General features: G+C 46.4%; 1 protein-coding gene across 8 annotated transcripts in view; it reads left to right on the forward strand.

The window, feature by feature from the left end:
• Positions 1 to 14,634, forward strand: part of BMP2 (bone morphogenetic protein 2) — a 256,010-nt gene that overhangs the window by 158,338 nt on the left and 83,038 nt on the right. The gene's annotated exons all lie outside the window — the stretch shown is intronic.

Below are 14,634 nucleotides of genomic sequence, written 5' to 3' on the forward strand. Positions count from 1 at the left end.
AGAGATAAGCTATCCATACAGATACATTATCTGGGCATAGGGGCTGGCAGAAATCCAGGGTTTCTGATTCTCCAGAAACCTAAAGAAACTTTCTTTCCTTTTTAACTTCAGGTAAAGCAGCAGCTCTTGCATTTGCTCAGTTTCCCTTCTGAAGCAATCCCACAGAGGCTGCACTTGAGAGCCTTTCTGCCTGTGGGGGAGAGGCCAATGCACCCCTGGTGCCCTGGTGCCCTTGGCTCCTTGCCCCATCCCTGCACAGCATCCCTTTCACCAGTGCTGCCCCTGGGGTTTTGTGGTGCCCCACGGGCTGGGGATGAGCTCACTGCTGATCCCAGCACACCATGGGGCTCAGGGAACTTCCATTTTGCCCTGCTGGGGCACAGGGCACAGGATGCCCAACATCATCTGCTGCTTCCAGGTATTGCAGCAACACAGGCAGATCTCTTTCCAAATCTTTGCTTTGCCTTTGGAAGGCAGAAGTCAATCAGATGCAGGATATTTCAAATGAAACTTTTCAAGGCTTCCCGAACCATTGTGTCTGGTGAAACTTTGTTTTCATGGAGGGCCTTTTGACTGGGAGCAGTTTTCATCATCAAACCTCTGGGGTAGGCCCAGATTTCAGAAGAGATGAGCCATAGCCAGTTATAAACAAAACAGCAAACAAGGTTTTGTTTGCAGACCATTGTATAAAGCCCTGGGTATGGGTCAAAGGCTTTGAAGGTTTTGTTTTAAATGTAGTTCTGTCAAACATTCTTGTTACAGCATATAGGCCTCCTATCATCTGGACACAAGTTCAGCAGAACAGAATTTAGAGGGACAGAATGTCCTAAACTGACCTAAAATTGTTTTACTCTGCATAAACATGTCATGATTTTTAAAAAAACTTAGGCTCTGTTATGGACAGAAACTTGGAATGTCTTCCTCAGACAGTACAAAGATTTCTTTTGTGAGCTCTGATGAGTCAGGAAATATTGCATCTTAGACTAATCACTCTTGCAAGGCTGAATATTGCACATTCTATTGCTCAGGAGGTTGTGATTTTGCAGAGGTATTACCATTGAGGAACAAAACTTGAATCACTGTCACCTGGACTTCTGTCTGAAGAGATGTCCCCAAGGAGGTCCCAAGGAGGAATACTGACAAGTGTTTCCTTCCTTTGTTTGCAAAAAGAGGATGGAAAATATCTTGACAAGTGGACATGAATAACTTTGCAAGACTGCTCTAAAAATGAGTTGCAACACCAAGAACAATCCCTGTATTGCAGCCATGACTGTTCAGAGCAACAGAAGAAACTTCTTCCCTGTCATCTCCACACAAAAGAACGGGGCCTGGACAGGTTAAAACACCAGCTCTGTCTCCCAGACCTTACTACAAAACTCATCATGCACGGAGAGCAGAAGGTAGAAAGTAAAGTAAAATATCTCTAAGAAGTTATTTGGCACTCAGAAGAATAACACAAGTGAGAGGACAAGAGCCCTCACACCCCTGCAAGTGCCCTGGGAAAAGCTGGAGCAAACAAACTGCTGCCTCCTGGGCCAACCTGCTGCAGGTACATTTGACCCTCTTGCCCAAGCTGTATTTCATTAGTGTATCTCAAGGAGGATGGGCTCTTAAATGAGTCAAGCTGAGTAAGATTTGCTGCAATGGAAAACTTGTGTGCCTCTGTGCCTCTCTGGTTGAAAAACTCTTTGCAAAAATAGATTAGCAAGCCATCACTGTGAACTGGACTGTTAACCTAAGAGTAGGAAATACAATGGGGTTTGAAACTGCATTTTAATTTGTCATGCTGCTGAATAATTTATCATACATCTCACCATATATTGAAATGAAAACCTGAAGTATGACATAGAGTAAATAATTCAGACTGGCTCTTTCATCGAGTGTGAGCTAGGTTATTGATACTTCATTTTAGTGAGATACACATCCATGGCAGCTCCTGCTGGGCTCTCCAATTTTGCTTGTGTTGCTACCAGTGAGAAATTTAGGGCTGTAAAGGCAGGCAGAGGGCTGGGCAGAGTTGGGGTTGTTCAGCCTGTTGCAGCCTTTCAGTACTTGAAGTGGGCTTATGAGACACATGAGGACAGATGTTTTTAGTAAGACCCATACTGATAAGGTAATGGTTTTAAAGGAAAGGATTGTAGATTTAGATTAGATATAAGGAAGAATTTTTTTATAATGAGGGGGTGAAACACTGGCCCAGATTGCCCAGAGGGGTGGTAGGTGCTCCATCCCTGGACACATTCAAGGTGAGGCTGCTGAGGCTCTGAGCAGCCTGATCCAATTGAAGATGTCCCTGCTCATTGCTGGGGGGCTGGACTGAACAACCTTCAAAGGTCCCTTCCAAGCCAAATTGTGCTGTGATTCTGTGAAATCCTCCTTTAGGCAGTCCACCAACTCCCTATGTACTCCTTCAGCTCTCCTAATAAAATGGCAGTAAGAAAAACTTCTGTAGCCTGAGAAGCAAGAACAAATGAGCTGACCTGAGGGCACAGCCTCACAAATCCTTGAGGAGTAGCCCCAGAAGCTTGGGGAGCAAGCTGGGGGCATTGATCCACCCCTCTCACCCCAGCACCATCTCAGCCCTGCAGGGGCAGCAAAGGCAGGGCTGCACCCCGTGGAGTTGGCAGGTTGGTGGCACGTGCCTGCAAGTTGGCAAACACAAACAGATGGTTACAGCACAACTGTTTGTGTTATTTGAGATCGAAATCTTAACAGCTAATTAGTATCTCATTAGGGTTCTATTTACATAGCTAATGAAGGTAATTTATGAGGAAAGAAAACATTTGAGACTCCCCGGCGCAGTCAATTCACTTGAACTGTGGTGGAGCAGACAGCCAACTGCATTTAGAGCCTCCTTTTTTCCTGGATAAAAGGGACAACAAAAAGACATGAATCCATGGGAAAATGTGATTTAAACCTCCCTGTGCCTCAATTCCCACTAACCAGGGGCAATGAGTTCTCTATTCTCCATCCACTATTTAGGGTACTGACTTCTACTAAGCAGACAAAGGGAAAGGCATGGTTTGCTTTTGTTTGTTTGTTTATTTATTTGAATCAATCTCAAAAAAAAAAGAAGAGGGGTCATCAGACATGGTCAAAATATGTGCATTGGTCCTGTTCAGCCCATTTCAGAGGAGGTCTCTGCTATTGAAGGTAATTGAGGCTTTACTGCAGAGCACTCTGAATTTGTCATTCCCAAGTTCACGGAAATATTTGCTATGTGTTTCTCTAGTGAAAAATTAGTTTCTGTACTTCTTTAAAGAAGTAGAAGTTTCCAGAGCAGTGCTTTGGGTGGCTGTGCTTACCTGCCTTGGCACTCCAGTGCTCCTCTGCTTTCTTGGCAGAACTGCCTATAAAAGACAATCTTTTCTAAGTAAGAGAAAGGAGACACTTGTTTCTCATCAAAACCAAATATTGACATTTCCTGCCTGCTAAACCTTTTGTTCTTGAACCATTGTTAAGGAAAAATATTTACAAAGTTAGGAGACAGTTTAAAGCAAGAGCCCACATGGGGATCATGGGAGACTCTTTGAGGCAAAGATCCTGGTGTTTTGTCATGTTCAGTCTGGGATGAGTCCCAGAAATACCAGGATACTGTAACAACTGGTTTTAGGAAGGAGCAGGTCTCCAGCTAGGGTGAGTGGTCACAGTTTCAGCTGAGCTTTATAAATTCACTGGATTTAGGCTTCCTATTCCTCTCCAAGACTTCAAACAGGAACACTAAAAAGCTGCAAACCAAAGCTGAGCTAAAGCAAAAACTGTTCTGTGTGACACTATTCAAATTGAGACCCAAAAGAAGCTATACAAAAATGTGAATCTGTAGTTATGATCTGATTGTAATTAAGAGCAAATTGCACTCTAGAGATTAAATCTCTTGTAGAGGCTGTAGAGAACTTTTTTTTTAGACCTTTGAGTGGGCATGGGAGATTAAATATCTAATGATGACATTTGGGCAAAAAAATCAGAAATAATTCATCTTCTCTTCCTCACTACTAACTCCTTGATTACTTGTGATTCTCCTAAGAATTTCTGTGGTGAAATTCTGAAATTTGTGCTTTGCTGGGTTTTTCTCCCTCTGCCACTTTTGGTGTGGTGGGAGCTCTGGGTCCTCGTGCTGTTGCTGATCCAGTTGGTGCAGATCACATGGGCAGCATTCCCAGGGAGACTGGGTCACCCAGGACATCAGCTTGGGAAAATCACTCCTCTTTTCTCATGCATCCTTGTTGCTCCTCCCCCCATTCCTGTGTGTGTACCTCTCTCCCAGTAAAAAGAGAAAGAGGATGAAAAAAAGGCAAAAAAGGTTTGAAGGCTTAAATATACTTGAGCTTTCAGTGCCCTTTGTTTTTATCCAGAAAAGCTTATGTTCACTCAAAATGGCAATTACTTGAATCTAATTGGAACCATTTTATGTAGCTCCAAACCCATTGCTTGATCTCAATAATAAATGAACTTACAAAATATTTTTGTTACTAGAAGAATTGTAGTTGTGCAGGCCAGATCATCAGTCATTATTTCCTTTTGTGGGCCTAATGTGAACCTGATTTGATTTGGAACAAAAGGTTAGCTGAAATATTAGCTGCTGTACCTTCAGCTATAGCAGGGAAGGGAATGTGGCTCCTGGAGATTTTTAAATCCTGGTTTATAAGGTAAAGATTTTAACTGGGAGGGATGGTGGGAAGGAGCTGTGTGCTGGGAGGGATGGTGGGAAGGAGCTCTCTATCTGCTGGGAGGGATGGTGGCAGCCTGAGTGTTGATCAACTGTGTTGTTTGGGACTCTGTTCATGGCAGCCAGGCTGGCTTCAGAAAGTTCCTGTGCTGACCAGAGGGCAGATGCAGCAAGGAGGGAAGGGTCCTTCAGCTCTGGGATAAATTAGCCATGGGAAATGCCAAGCCTGAATTCAAACAAGGAGTTATCAAACTGCAGCAGGATGGGAGAAGCAGCTTTGCTGTGGTTGTGCAGAAACCCTGATACCTCCTGCCCAATTTGATTGAGATTTGACTGAATAATTGTCTCTAGGACAGATTGCTTTTGAGACCATATATTCATCTGGTGAACTGAGTAAGAACATCTTCACATCCATCACTGAGCTTTTCTTAAAAGGAAAACAAAACCGAGATTAAAACCTGCCCAAAGAGCTATTGGTCACTCATCCTCAGCTGGCAGCAGCACTTTCTGTCAAACATCCCTGCTGCTGTCCCTGGAGCTTCCTCCCTTTCACTGCCACCAGAGAAGCGTGTACAGTTGCTCCCTAATCTAGAGAAAATAGTCAGAGTGAGCTTAAATGTCTGGAGAAGTTTCATCCTAACTTGGAGAGACTTGAGTTAGGGAATGGTTGAGTGTGAGAAGTGCAGTGGGGATGTGGGAGGAGAAGGGGATCCCTTTCCCTGCTCCCTGCAACCAAGACAGGGGTCATGGCTGTAGTGTCACTCCAATGAAGAGAATGCCAGTCACAGCTGGGTGCCAGTTTGGACCAGCTTGTGGCTCAAACACAACACAGAACTCTGTTGTGCTGCTGCCATGGGTGTGCCAGTGCAGAGCTCCACTGATCCTGGCAAACCCCTGCACAATGTGTGGCAAACACCCTCAGCCCTCTGTGGGAATGGCTGAGCACTGGGGCTTTGGGAACCCTCTCACCTCACACCCCTCAGCCCCTCTGGGTGTTCAGGAGCCCTCTCAGCTCCCCACAGCTGTGGCTGCCTGGGATCCCACCTCAGCCTGCCCCAGAGCTGCTCTCTGCATCACCACAGCTCTGCTTTCAAGTGGTTTCCCCTCTGGGCACCTTTTATCAACAGCTCCTGTGCAGATAAAAGTGTGCTCAGCACTGGTGAGATCCCCAGCAGCTGTCTGGGGTGGGGACAGCCTTAACCCAGGTCCTGCATCCTGGGCAGGCAGAGGTGGGCACAGCCTTGGGAGCACCTGCGCTGCAGTGCCTGGGAGCACAGCCAAAGGCAGCCATCCTGGGGCTGTCACACACCCCAGTGTGCCTTTGGGCCAGGCCAGGAACTCTTCCCAGGTGCTTTCTTACTGCCTGACCTCCCTGGGACCATCCCCAACAGCAGTTTGCATGCAGCCATGCTGCTGAGGAAGGCAGCAGTGCAGCAGGCTTTTCCATGCCAGCTGGCCTCCATGGCCAGGAACGTTCCCAGGCACTCTGGATTTACTGGTGGAGATGCAGCCTCAGAGGAAGAGATGCAAACAGAGCTGTGGGTTTAGTTTGCTCCCATGGAAGTTGGCCCTGGGCTTTGGAAGAGAGGGTTTTGCTTCTCTGAAAATGCAGTGGGCTCACGAGGAACATGGAGCTGTGGGAAGAGAAGGAGCAGGGAACAAGGGACACTTCTGTCAGGGCTCTGAGGTCAGTGATGTGACAGATCACTTGGGCATTGCTGCACTGCATTTCTGTTTAACTCCCTAAGGTGGGTATAATTAGCTCTCCACACGAGTGAAGGAGAAGTTGCAGTTTCAGTAACCTGGGAAGAAACTGGAGGCACTGTGCCCCTGAATGCCCATTTCAGGGTGGGAATCCCTGCCTTCCTTCAGCACTGCAGAGTGGCTGCAGGTGCCAGGCTCCAGTTGCCCACTGGCTTAGCAAGGCGGACACAGAGATTCCCTGCAGAGGCTCACAGAGCTGGCTTGGAAGGGACCTTAAAGATCATCCAGCTCCAACCCCTGCCCTGGACAGGGACACATCTCACTAAACCAGGCTGATCCACCCAGCCTGGCCTTGAACACTTCCCCACAGTTAACTTGGGGGTTGCTTTCCCCCTTAAAGATGGGATTTGTTGCTGCGGTTTCTTCCACTTTTAGGGTGGGAAATATTAAATTTAGAGAAAAGCTTTAAAGACTCCTCATCCAGGGGAGTTATGTATCTTTTCCTGGTTTTATTACATTTTTTATATCAAAGAAGTGGTATTAGAAATGCTTTTATCAGCAGCAGGACTAATGGAGAGGTTGCCAGGAGCAGTTATTCCTCTCTTGAAGAACATTGGAAAATACTATTTCTCTGAACACAGTGGTGATAGTCCTGCTAACCTGCTGCTCTGCTTAAAAATGTTAAAAGTTCAAAAGCTTAAAAACTTCAGTGATGTCTGTGTGGCAGCTCAGAAGCCTCCTTTCCACATGGGGTATGGGAGAGCCACAGAGCAAATGGCATTCAGCTGGGATAGCAGTGGTTTCACTTCATCTTAAGAGGAATAAATCTTTGTTTTATCATATAAGTAGATGTTCCTTCAGAGAGTTAACAGAAAAGCTTTTTCATAGTTTTAGACCTGGAAAGTTGAGGTTGTTTTATCAGAATGTGTCCAATGTTGTAAATGAATGAAGGGAAGAAAGGAAAAAATAATATTGACATATTATTTCAGCGGTGTATTTTTTTAATCTATCAGAGTTCCTCAGAATTAATGTCTGACATTTTAGAAGTTGCTTAGGGGAAAAAAAGTTATACAAAACACCCTACTTTTTATTAAGTTTATTTTGTAAGGAAACTATTTTCCCACCAGCTGCAGAAATGAATGTCACATTCGATTGCACAACTTGGATTTTCAATTTTCCACTGGTATGGAGGGAGCAGCCCTGATTTTCCAAGGATTTATTCACAAGCTTGAGTTTCAGGTCCTCAGCATTCTTCCTAGGCTGTGTGAGCATCTGAACCAGGACTTACAGTTTGTTTAACATTATTTAAGGTATTCATTTGGGATTTATGGTGATCTTACATCTTTCCTGATTCAAGTGCTGGCTGCCGTTTCTGGCAAAGAGGGGCAGGAGGAATTTTGGGGCAGTTCCTTTTTTGAAACCCATTGGCTGTCAGGGCTTATGCAGAGGTTTGGGATGTACAAAGGGAAGCAGAAAGCAAGGAAGACAGTCTGAGGTACAAAGTAAATGAAGTTTATTCCATGCTTGCCCAGCTTGTTTGTTTGTTTAGTATTTTGATTTATTTGAAAGGAGTTTATTCCACAGCTGACTAAAGGTATGTGTGTGTGTGCAATATTTAGTATACCTACGTGAAGTGGATGTGAATGTTTGCTGAGCCTCTACACCTGAATACTGGAGAGGAAGCAGAAAGTGTAAGGAAGGGAAATCTCCTACAGTAACACAACACCAAGGCCTAAGTCCAGGGAGACCAAGCAGAATTGATAGGAGTGGAATTGTAATTGAGTGGAATTAGTAATTGGACAATGCTGCACATCATGGGTGTTTTATGGCACTGCTTTTCCAGGCTAATCCTGAACAGACTGATGGATGTGCTTACTTTAATGAGCACATAAAGTGAGGGTAGATGGGTCACTATTGGAAAAAAAGCAAATATTAGAAAAAAGCTGAGCTTGGGTGAGGGAAGGCAGTTAAAGGTATTAAGGAGTACAGAGGTTGGCCCAGGCTTCCCCAAAGTGCTGAGCAGACTGGCTACACAATGCCCATCCTGCAGTGGGGGCTGGAAAAAAGCACAGGGAGGAGGTGATGGCACAGCAAATGAGGGAATTCAGGGTGTCCCTCTCCTAGGGAGCCAATCTGTACATGGGTACCCTGATGAGTCCTTTATTTTCCTGACCAAGGCTGTAAAACCCCTCTCTCTTCTGTGTAAATAGACTCTTACCACATCAGAGCTTTTCTCTGTAGTTGAATGGGATTATCATATTCCTGCTAGGATTTGTGGGTTGCAGTAAGAACTGTGGACAAGGCACTGCAGGAATTTGTCAGGAAACTATTGGATAATAGATTCTGTATCAGGCTTTTTAAAAATGTCTCCATGAGCTGAGAGCTGAACATCTCACTTGAAGTTTAGGGATTTTAACCCAAGGACTGTATCTAACCTGCTTACACATTATTGAAAATCTGAGTGTGACCTCCTCAGGTCTTTGGGCCTCTGTGTACCTCTCTGTAAAATTGCCTTTCTCTGTCCCTTCTTTCCTTCTGTAAAATGGAGACAGTGATGGAGGAATATCAAGGGGATATTCCTCCCCTTGGAGAGGACTGTGGAGCTGGATATAGGGAGATGACTCTGACTGTGACTCCATAACTTTAAGGTTACAGATGTTCTGAGGATAAACAGTACCTTGAAGCAGTTGAATGTGTGCTGCTAATAATTAGTCCCTGCAACCTGGAATGTGCTGGAGCAGACAAGAGCCTGGGAGCAGTCAAAGGATGCTGTTCTCCTAAGCCAGTGGATTCTGTAGCACACAAGCAAACAGGCTCCCAAATAAAGTTCCATGGTGATGTCTGAATGCGAAGCTGTGCCCATCAGAGCCCCTCTGGAGGCTGGGAACAAGGGATGGGATTGAAGGCAGCTGGCAAAGGGCTTTCCTGGCAGCATAAAGCAGGTGCAGCTGCTGATCACTTGTGCCCAGCACAAATCTTCACTATTGCTCTCTGTAGTTCTGCCTACTCATAAGAGGATATTTAAAAATTGGAATGATAATGACCTGAGCAAACATGACTTTACAGCAGAAAATAAAATTGCAAGCATTCACTACCAAAGGCAAAGAAGTGTTAGAGAACTAGAATGCCTGATGATGCAATGGTTTTCATCCTGCAACTGAGCACAGAAAACCTTTTCATTTGCCCTAAATCTGCAGCTACAATAAAGCCTTCATACACACAATCTGCTTACACAGAACGTCACGCTTGCCTTTATTTTATTTTAATTGCAAAACATGATCCAGTTTCACTGCTAAAATATGCGCTGCTTAAGACAATATGCGTAACTTTATTTTATCCTCCATTTTGCTTGACGTCATCTCTGCAGTGATGAAATTCTAAGCTCTTGAAGTGGACCATCTATGACGCAGCCATTTCCCTTTCTTGTGGGAGAACACCCTCACCTCATTGTCTTCCTAACAAGACTTATATAATTAAAAAATCCCACTTTGTTCCAAATCTTCTGACCAGAAGAGCTGGCATCCCTGTCTCTTCATTGCTTAAACATGTAAGCCTGTACCACCAAAACAAGTAGGAACTTTGCCACTGTCTTTGAGGCAAGATATTTGAGATTATTACGAACCTAATATTTAACCCCAAACAATTGCAGTGACTAACCCTTAGTGCCTTTACTTGAAGGTCTTGCAGGAATTTACAAGTGAGGGTCAGTGTGATCATCTCATTTCCATGGTGAGAAGACCAAGGCACTGTGGAAAGTAAAAGGACATTCCTGTTGCTGGGAAGAGAACTGGGATCTTCTGCATCAGCTCAGGGCCTACTGAATTGCCCTACTCTGTGGCCATTCCCACTGCATGGAATTAAACATCCATCAGTGTTGCATTGCCTCAGAATCTGTCCAGTGATGGTTTGGTTTTTCTCCAGGCTGTACCGAGGTGTTGTGGCATTTTCACCTCTTCATAAAAGCCACAGGCCAAATGCTGGTTTTTGAAATCTGGAGCTTTGCATCATCAAAAGAAAAAACACTTTAAAAAAGGAGGTTATTATATTAGTCTCCACTTTTCCTCTTTCACCAGTAATTTTATTACAAATTGTAGGAATTTGTCTTGCAGTTTCAAAGCTGCACAGCCACGTGAACTGATGGCTGCAGCATGTATTTGCAGATGTAACAGAGCTGGGAGCAACTGCTATCATTCACCAGCAGTGGAGACATACTGGAAATTGAGAAAATCCTGGGTCTGCATTGTATTTCCTGATAAATTCCAATTTCCCTGCCACTATGATGGAAAGCAAGCTGAGATTTGATGAACGAAATTGAGACTCACTGCGAAACAGAGCAACAGCTTTGAAGAGCTGCCAGATTTCAGCAAAGGTGAATAAAAAAGAAATAGACATTTCTGAATAAGCTGCCTTTCCTCTCTTCAAAAACAAATCACCTTCTTGTAAAGTATCTTCTCAGGTGAGAATCCATCCTTCACAGAACAGGAGACAGGCTGTGCAGCAGAGCCAGTTGATAGATGTTTAAAGACAAACCACCAAAAGGCAAATGTGTCTTTGGAAAACAGTATTAAGTAATATTTTAAAGAATGGCCACACATCATATTCACACAGATGCCAGCAGGAAGCACAGCTCAGGAAAAGAAAACTTTCAGATAATCTCTACCCATTATGAAGGCAAAACCTCAACATCACTGACACATCTTAACTCATTCTCGGCCGTCGCCCTGCTCGCACTTGATGCTGCACCGTGTACATGTTTCATACTTCAGCACAGACTTTTATCAAGAGCTTCATTCACTGAAACGTGCAAAATCCATAAAAAAAAGCTCACTACCATTAATATTTCATATCTCACATACTTATCATATCCAGGAGACAGTGGTCTAAAGTGGGAATCTCACAAATGCTCCACGTTGGTCATACGGGGCTGCTGCTGCCAGTAGTAAATGTTGAGTATCACCGTGCACGGAGTGATGCAAGTGTTTCTGCAGGCTTGTGTCTCTAACTAGACCAGAATTTAGGCCATTTTGTTTAGGATTGCAAGCTGTGGTCACAGACCCCAGGGAGCCTTTCTCATCTAGGTCCTCCAGCTGAAGTCTCCTGTCCACAGCCACCAGCAGTGTAACCAAGTTGGGAAAAAAGACACTGCATTGTGGCAGTGTATAAATGTGATTTTGTACAGGATTTGTAAGAGAAAATTCTGAGGGAAGAAAATATTTTCTTCTTTCCTGTCTACCCTGAAAAAAGGACTCTCTCCTTGTTGTAAAAGATGTCCTTATTTGGATACTTTTCCACCCTTTTACTAAGAAAACCCAACAACACCTGAAGTTGATAGCTATCAGCTGTGTTTGGGTCTTAGCAAGGAACACCTGGATCTGAAACATTAGCAGCAGGTGCCGCTAATTGACTACTTACTGCCTAAACACCTGCCCAAAAAAAAAAAAAAAAAAAAAAAGACAAAAAAGGTGTGCATGTGGTAAAGAAGAAAGAAATGAATCAGTGTAGTTTGAGGGGCAGAAGTGAAATTTCACAAAGGAGATGAACAAATATGCACAGTCAGCTTTACTAACACAGATCTTTTCAGTGTAAGTGGTGGCTTCTCACTCTGGCAGGGCTTGGGCTGAAGAGCAGGATTGCTCTTGAAATAATTCTGTAAAATGCAATGACATTGTGGGAGCTCTCCTGGATGGGGCTGGATATTTAGCTGATATACCACTCAACTCATCATTTTCGCAGAGCTTGTGAGGAATTTCAGCTGCAGGAAACGCTGGGGCTGGGATTTAGTTTCTTTTCTCGAGTGTGCTGCGGTGGAGTGGGAAGGGGACAAGGGCTGGTTTGTGGAGCTGGGAGTCTGGGGGGGCACAGCCAGACGTGTTTGCCTCCAATTCATGATACCTAAATGCACCTGTCTCCAATTCTCTCTGTAATCAGGAAGATGCTTCTCAGCTGGTGAGCTCAGGTGTGCTGGGTTGGGGTGGAGCAGGCAACCCACAGCCCCAGCAGAATTTAAGTCAGTTTTTGTGCTGAGGAGACACAGACCACAACCAAATCTTCAGGGATAACACTTTTTAACCTTTTCTTCCATGGTCCAGGATACTGCCTCAATGGAGCTAGATCTGCCTTGGTGAGAAATCTTTCTGTGGGGAAGGTGGGGGGCCACGGCTGGGGTTCTGCTGTGGGTGGGTGCCAGTGCACTCAGGGAATGTGTTATAGGTGTTTGTTTTTTGGGCCTGCAATGAAACGGATGGGAAGGCAGAGTTGCTGCCCTGGCAGCTCCAGATTAAAATAGATTGAGACATGACAAAGTTTAAAGGCAAGGTGTTTTATGGCCAAGAGAAGTGTCTGAGAGCTTATTTATACTTAAAATCAGAGAGGGGCAAACCTACAAGACCCTGTTGATATCAGATCAGAGTGTATGCAGGCCTTCAGAGCAACCACACAGACATTTCTCCCCTCTAGGGCTCATTATCCTGGTACTGAGAGCTCCTGGAGATAACGCTGTGCTGGGCATGCAGTAGAGCCTCTGCTCCAGGCACAGGCAGTAAGTGTTGAGGCAAGAAATTACTTTTTCCTGGCATGGCCCACTGAGATTGAACTGGAATGGCAATTAGAAGTTGAAGTGCTCATTTAATGTCAGTGATGTGTAAACTACGTTGCCATTGTTATTTTAGTGCTGATTTACATAATTGGCATACCCTGAAGTCACACTGCACAACTTTCAGTTCATGCTAAAGACTTGCAGGAAGTCATAAAATTAAACATTATCTGCACTGGAATGCAAGGGATAAAGAACTCAGCTTTTGAGGGATTTCACCTTGCTCCGTGTCCTCTCTCCCACTCTGTGCACAAGTGAGAATCAGGTTAGCAGTGTTGGGAGCTTTAGCAGCTTTTTAATTTCTCTGGTGCAGGTCTGGGGTGGTTTGTTTTGCTGCTGTGTACCTCCCTGGGTGAGCTCCTCATCCTGCAGGGATGCTTCATGGGAATGGCTGGAGTCGTGATAGGGAAGCCAAGGGAAGAAGGTCCGCAGGAGGAATTATTGCTGCCCAAATGTGCTGAATTCCTGTCTCAAATCGGTGTTCTTGCTACACTAAGAAGTAGCAAGTTGGAGGGGAAAGGCCGCTCCCAAAGGAGGAGCTGGTAATGGAGTGGTCTCAGTTGTTATTGCTCTCAGTCCTCCTCCGCAGTAATTCAAGGTGCCACAGGCTGGCTGTACCTTTTGCAAATGAAGACCCTGAGAGATATCGGGAAGAGGAGGTGGAGCACAGAGCACTTGCCTTGCCGGGAAGGCAGCAGGACCCCGGCTAATGATGGTGTGCCGATGGCTTTGGCTTTGATGAGGACCCTAAATTGCTAGGTGTCGCATACCTATGCAAGGACCTGGCCCTACCGCAGAGCCCAGGCAGACAAACAAGAGACGGGGCAAAGGACACAGCCCTGCTCGCGAGTTACTCGTTGTGTCAGGAGATTTGCCAGCGTCAGGACAGGGATCGAGGGATGCACTTGGGATTGGGAGAACAATCGCGCTGGGCACGGACCCGCCTTCTCCACCCGTGCCAGCGCTGTCCTGCTCCGTGGGCGATGCCACAGCTGTCGAGGCTGCAGCCCGGGGAGCCCCGGCCCCGCGGGGAGCGCGGCTCGGCCCCGGGGCAGGTGCGGGGCCGGGGGCGGGCGGTTCGCGCCGGGGCCGCCGTTCCGAGCCGGGCGATCCGCCGCCGTTCCGCCACTGGAGGGCAGCCACATCTTAAAGAAACCACCCGGCCCAACCCCTCCGCCGCCCGCACGGGGCTGAGCCCGCATCGGATGCGCTGCGGGAGGAGACTTCTCCTGAATCCGGGCGCTTCGCTTTCGGAGAGGAGAGCGAGGAAACCCCCAGATTTCCCGCCCTCGCCCCCGCTCGGGCAGCGAGCTCCGCGCTCTGGTGGGGGGAGCAATGTAAATAAGTACATATATGTATTTTTAAAGTAGTTCTAGAGCACCGGGATTCTCCCGGTACCTTACGTGACCTTCGCACCTTACCACCCCGGCAGTCCGGGGCACGGCGTTAATCCGATTTGCGGCGGCGGAGCGCTCGGGCTGTACAATGGGTCATTGTTCACCCGGCCCGGTCCCGCTCCGCTACCGCCGCCCGGAGCGGGACCGGGCGGGCCGGGGGTCTCCCGCATCGGATCGGCCGCCGGTAGCAGAGTTTAACGGGACAGCCGCCCGCCCCATCCCTCGCCCCGGCGGCACCGCGACCCGGGCGCGGGCGGCAGCCGCGGCGAGGGAGG

Source organism: Melospiza melodia, chromosome 3 (genome assembly GCF_035770615.1).
Source record: "Melospiza melodia melodia isolate bMelMel2 chromosome 3, bMelMel2.pri, whole genome shotgun sequence".
In the NCBI taxonomy this organism is placed as follows: Eukaryota; Metazoa; Chordata; class Aves; order Passeriformes; family Passerellidae; genus Melospiza; species Melospiza melodia.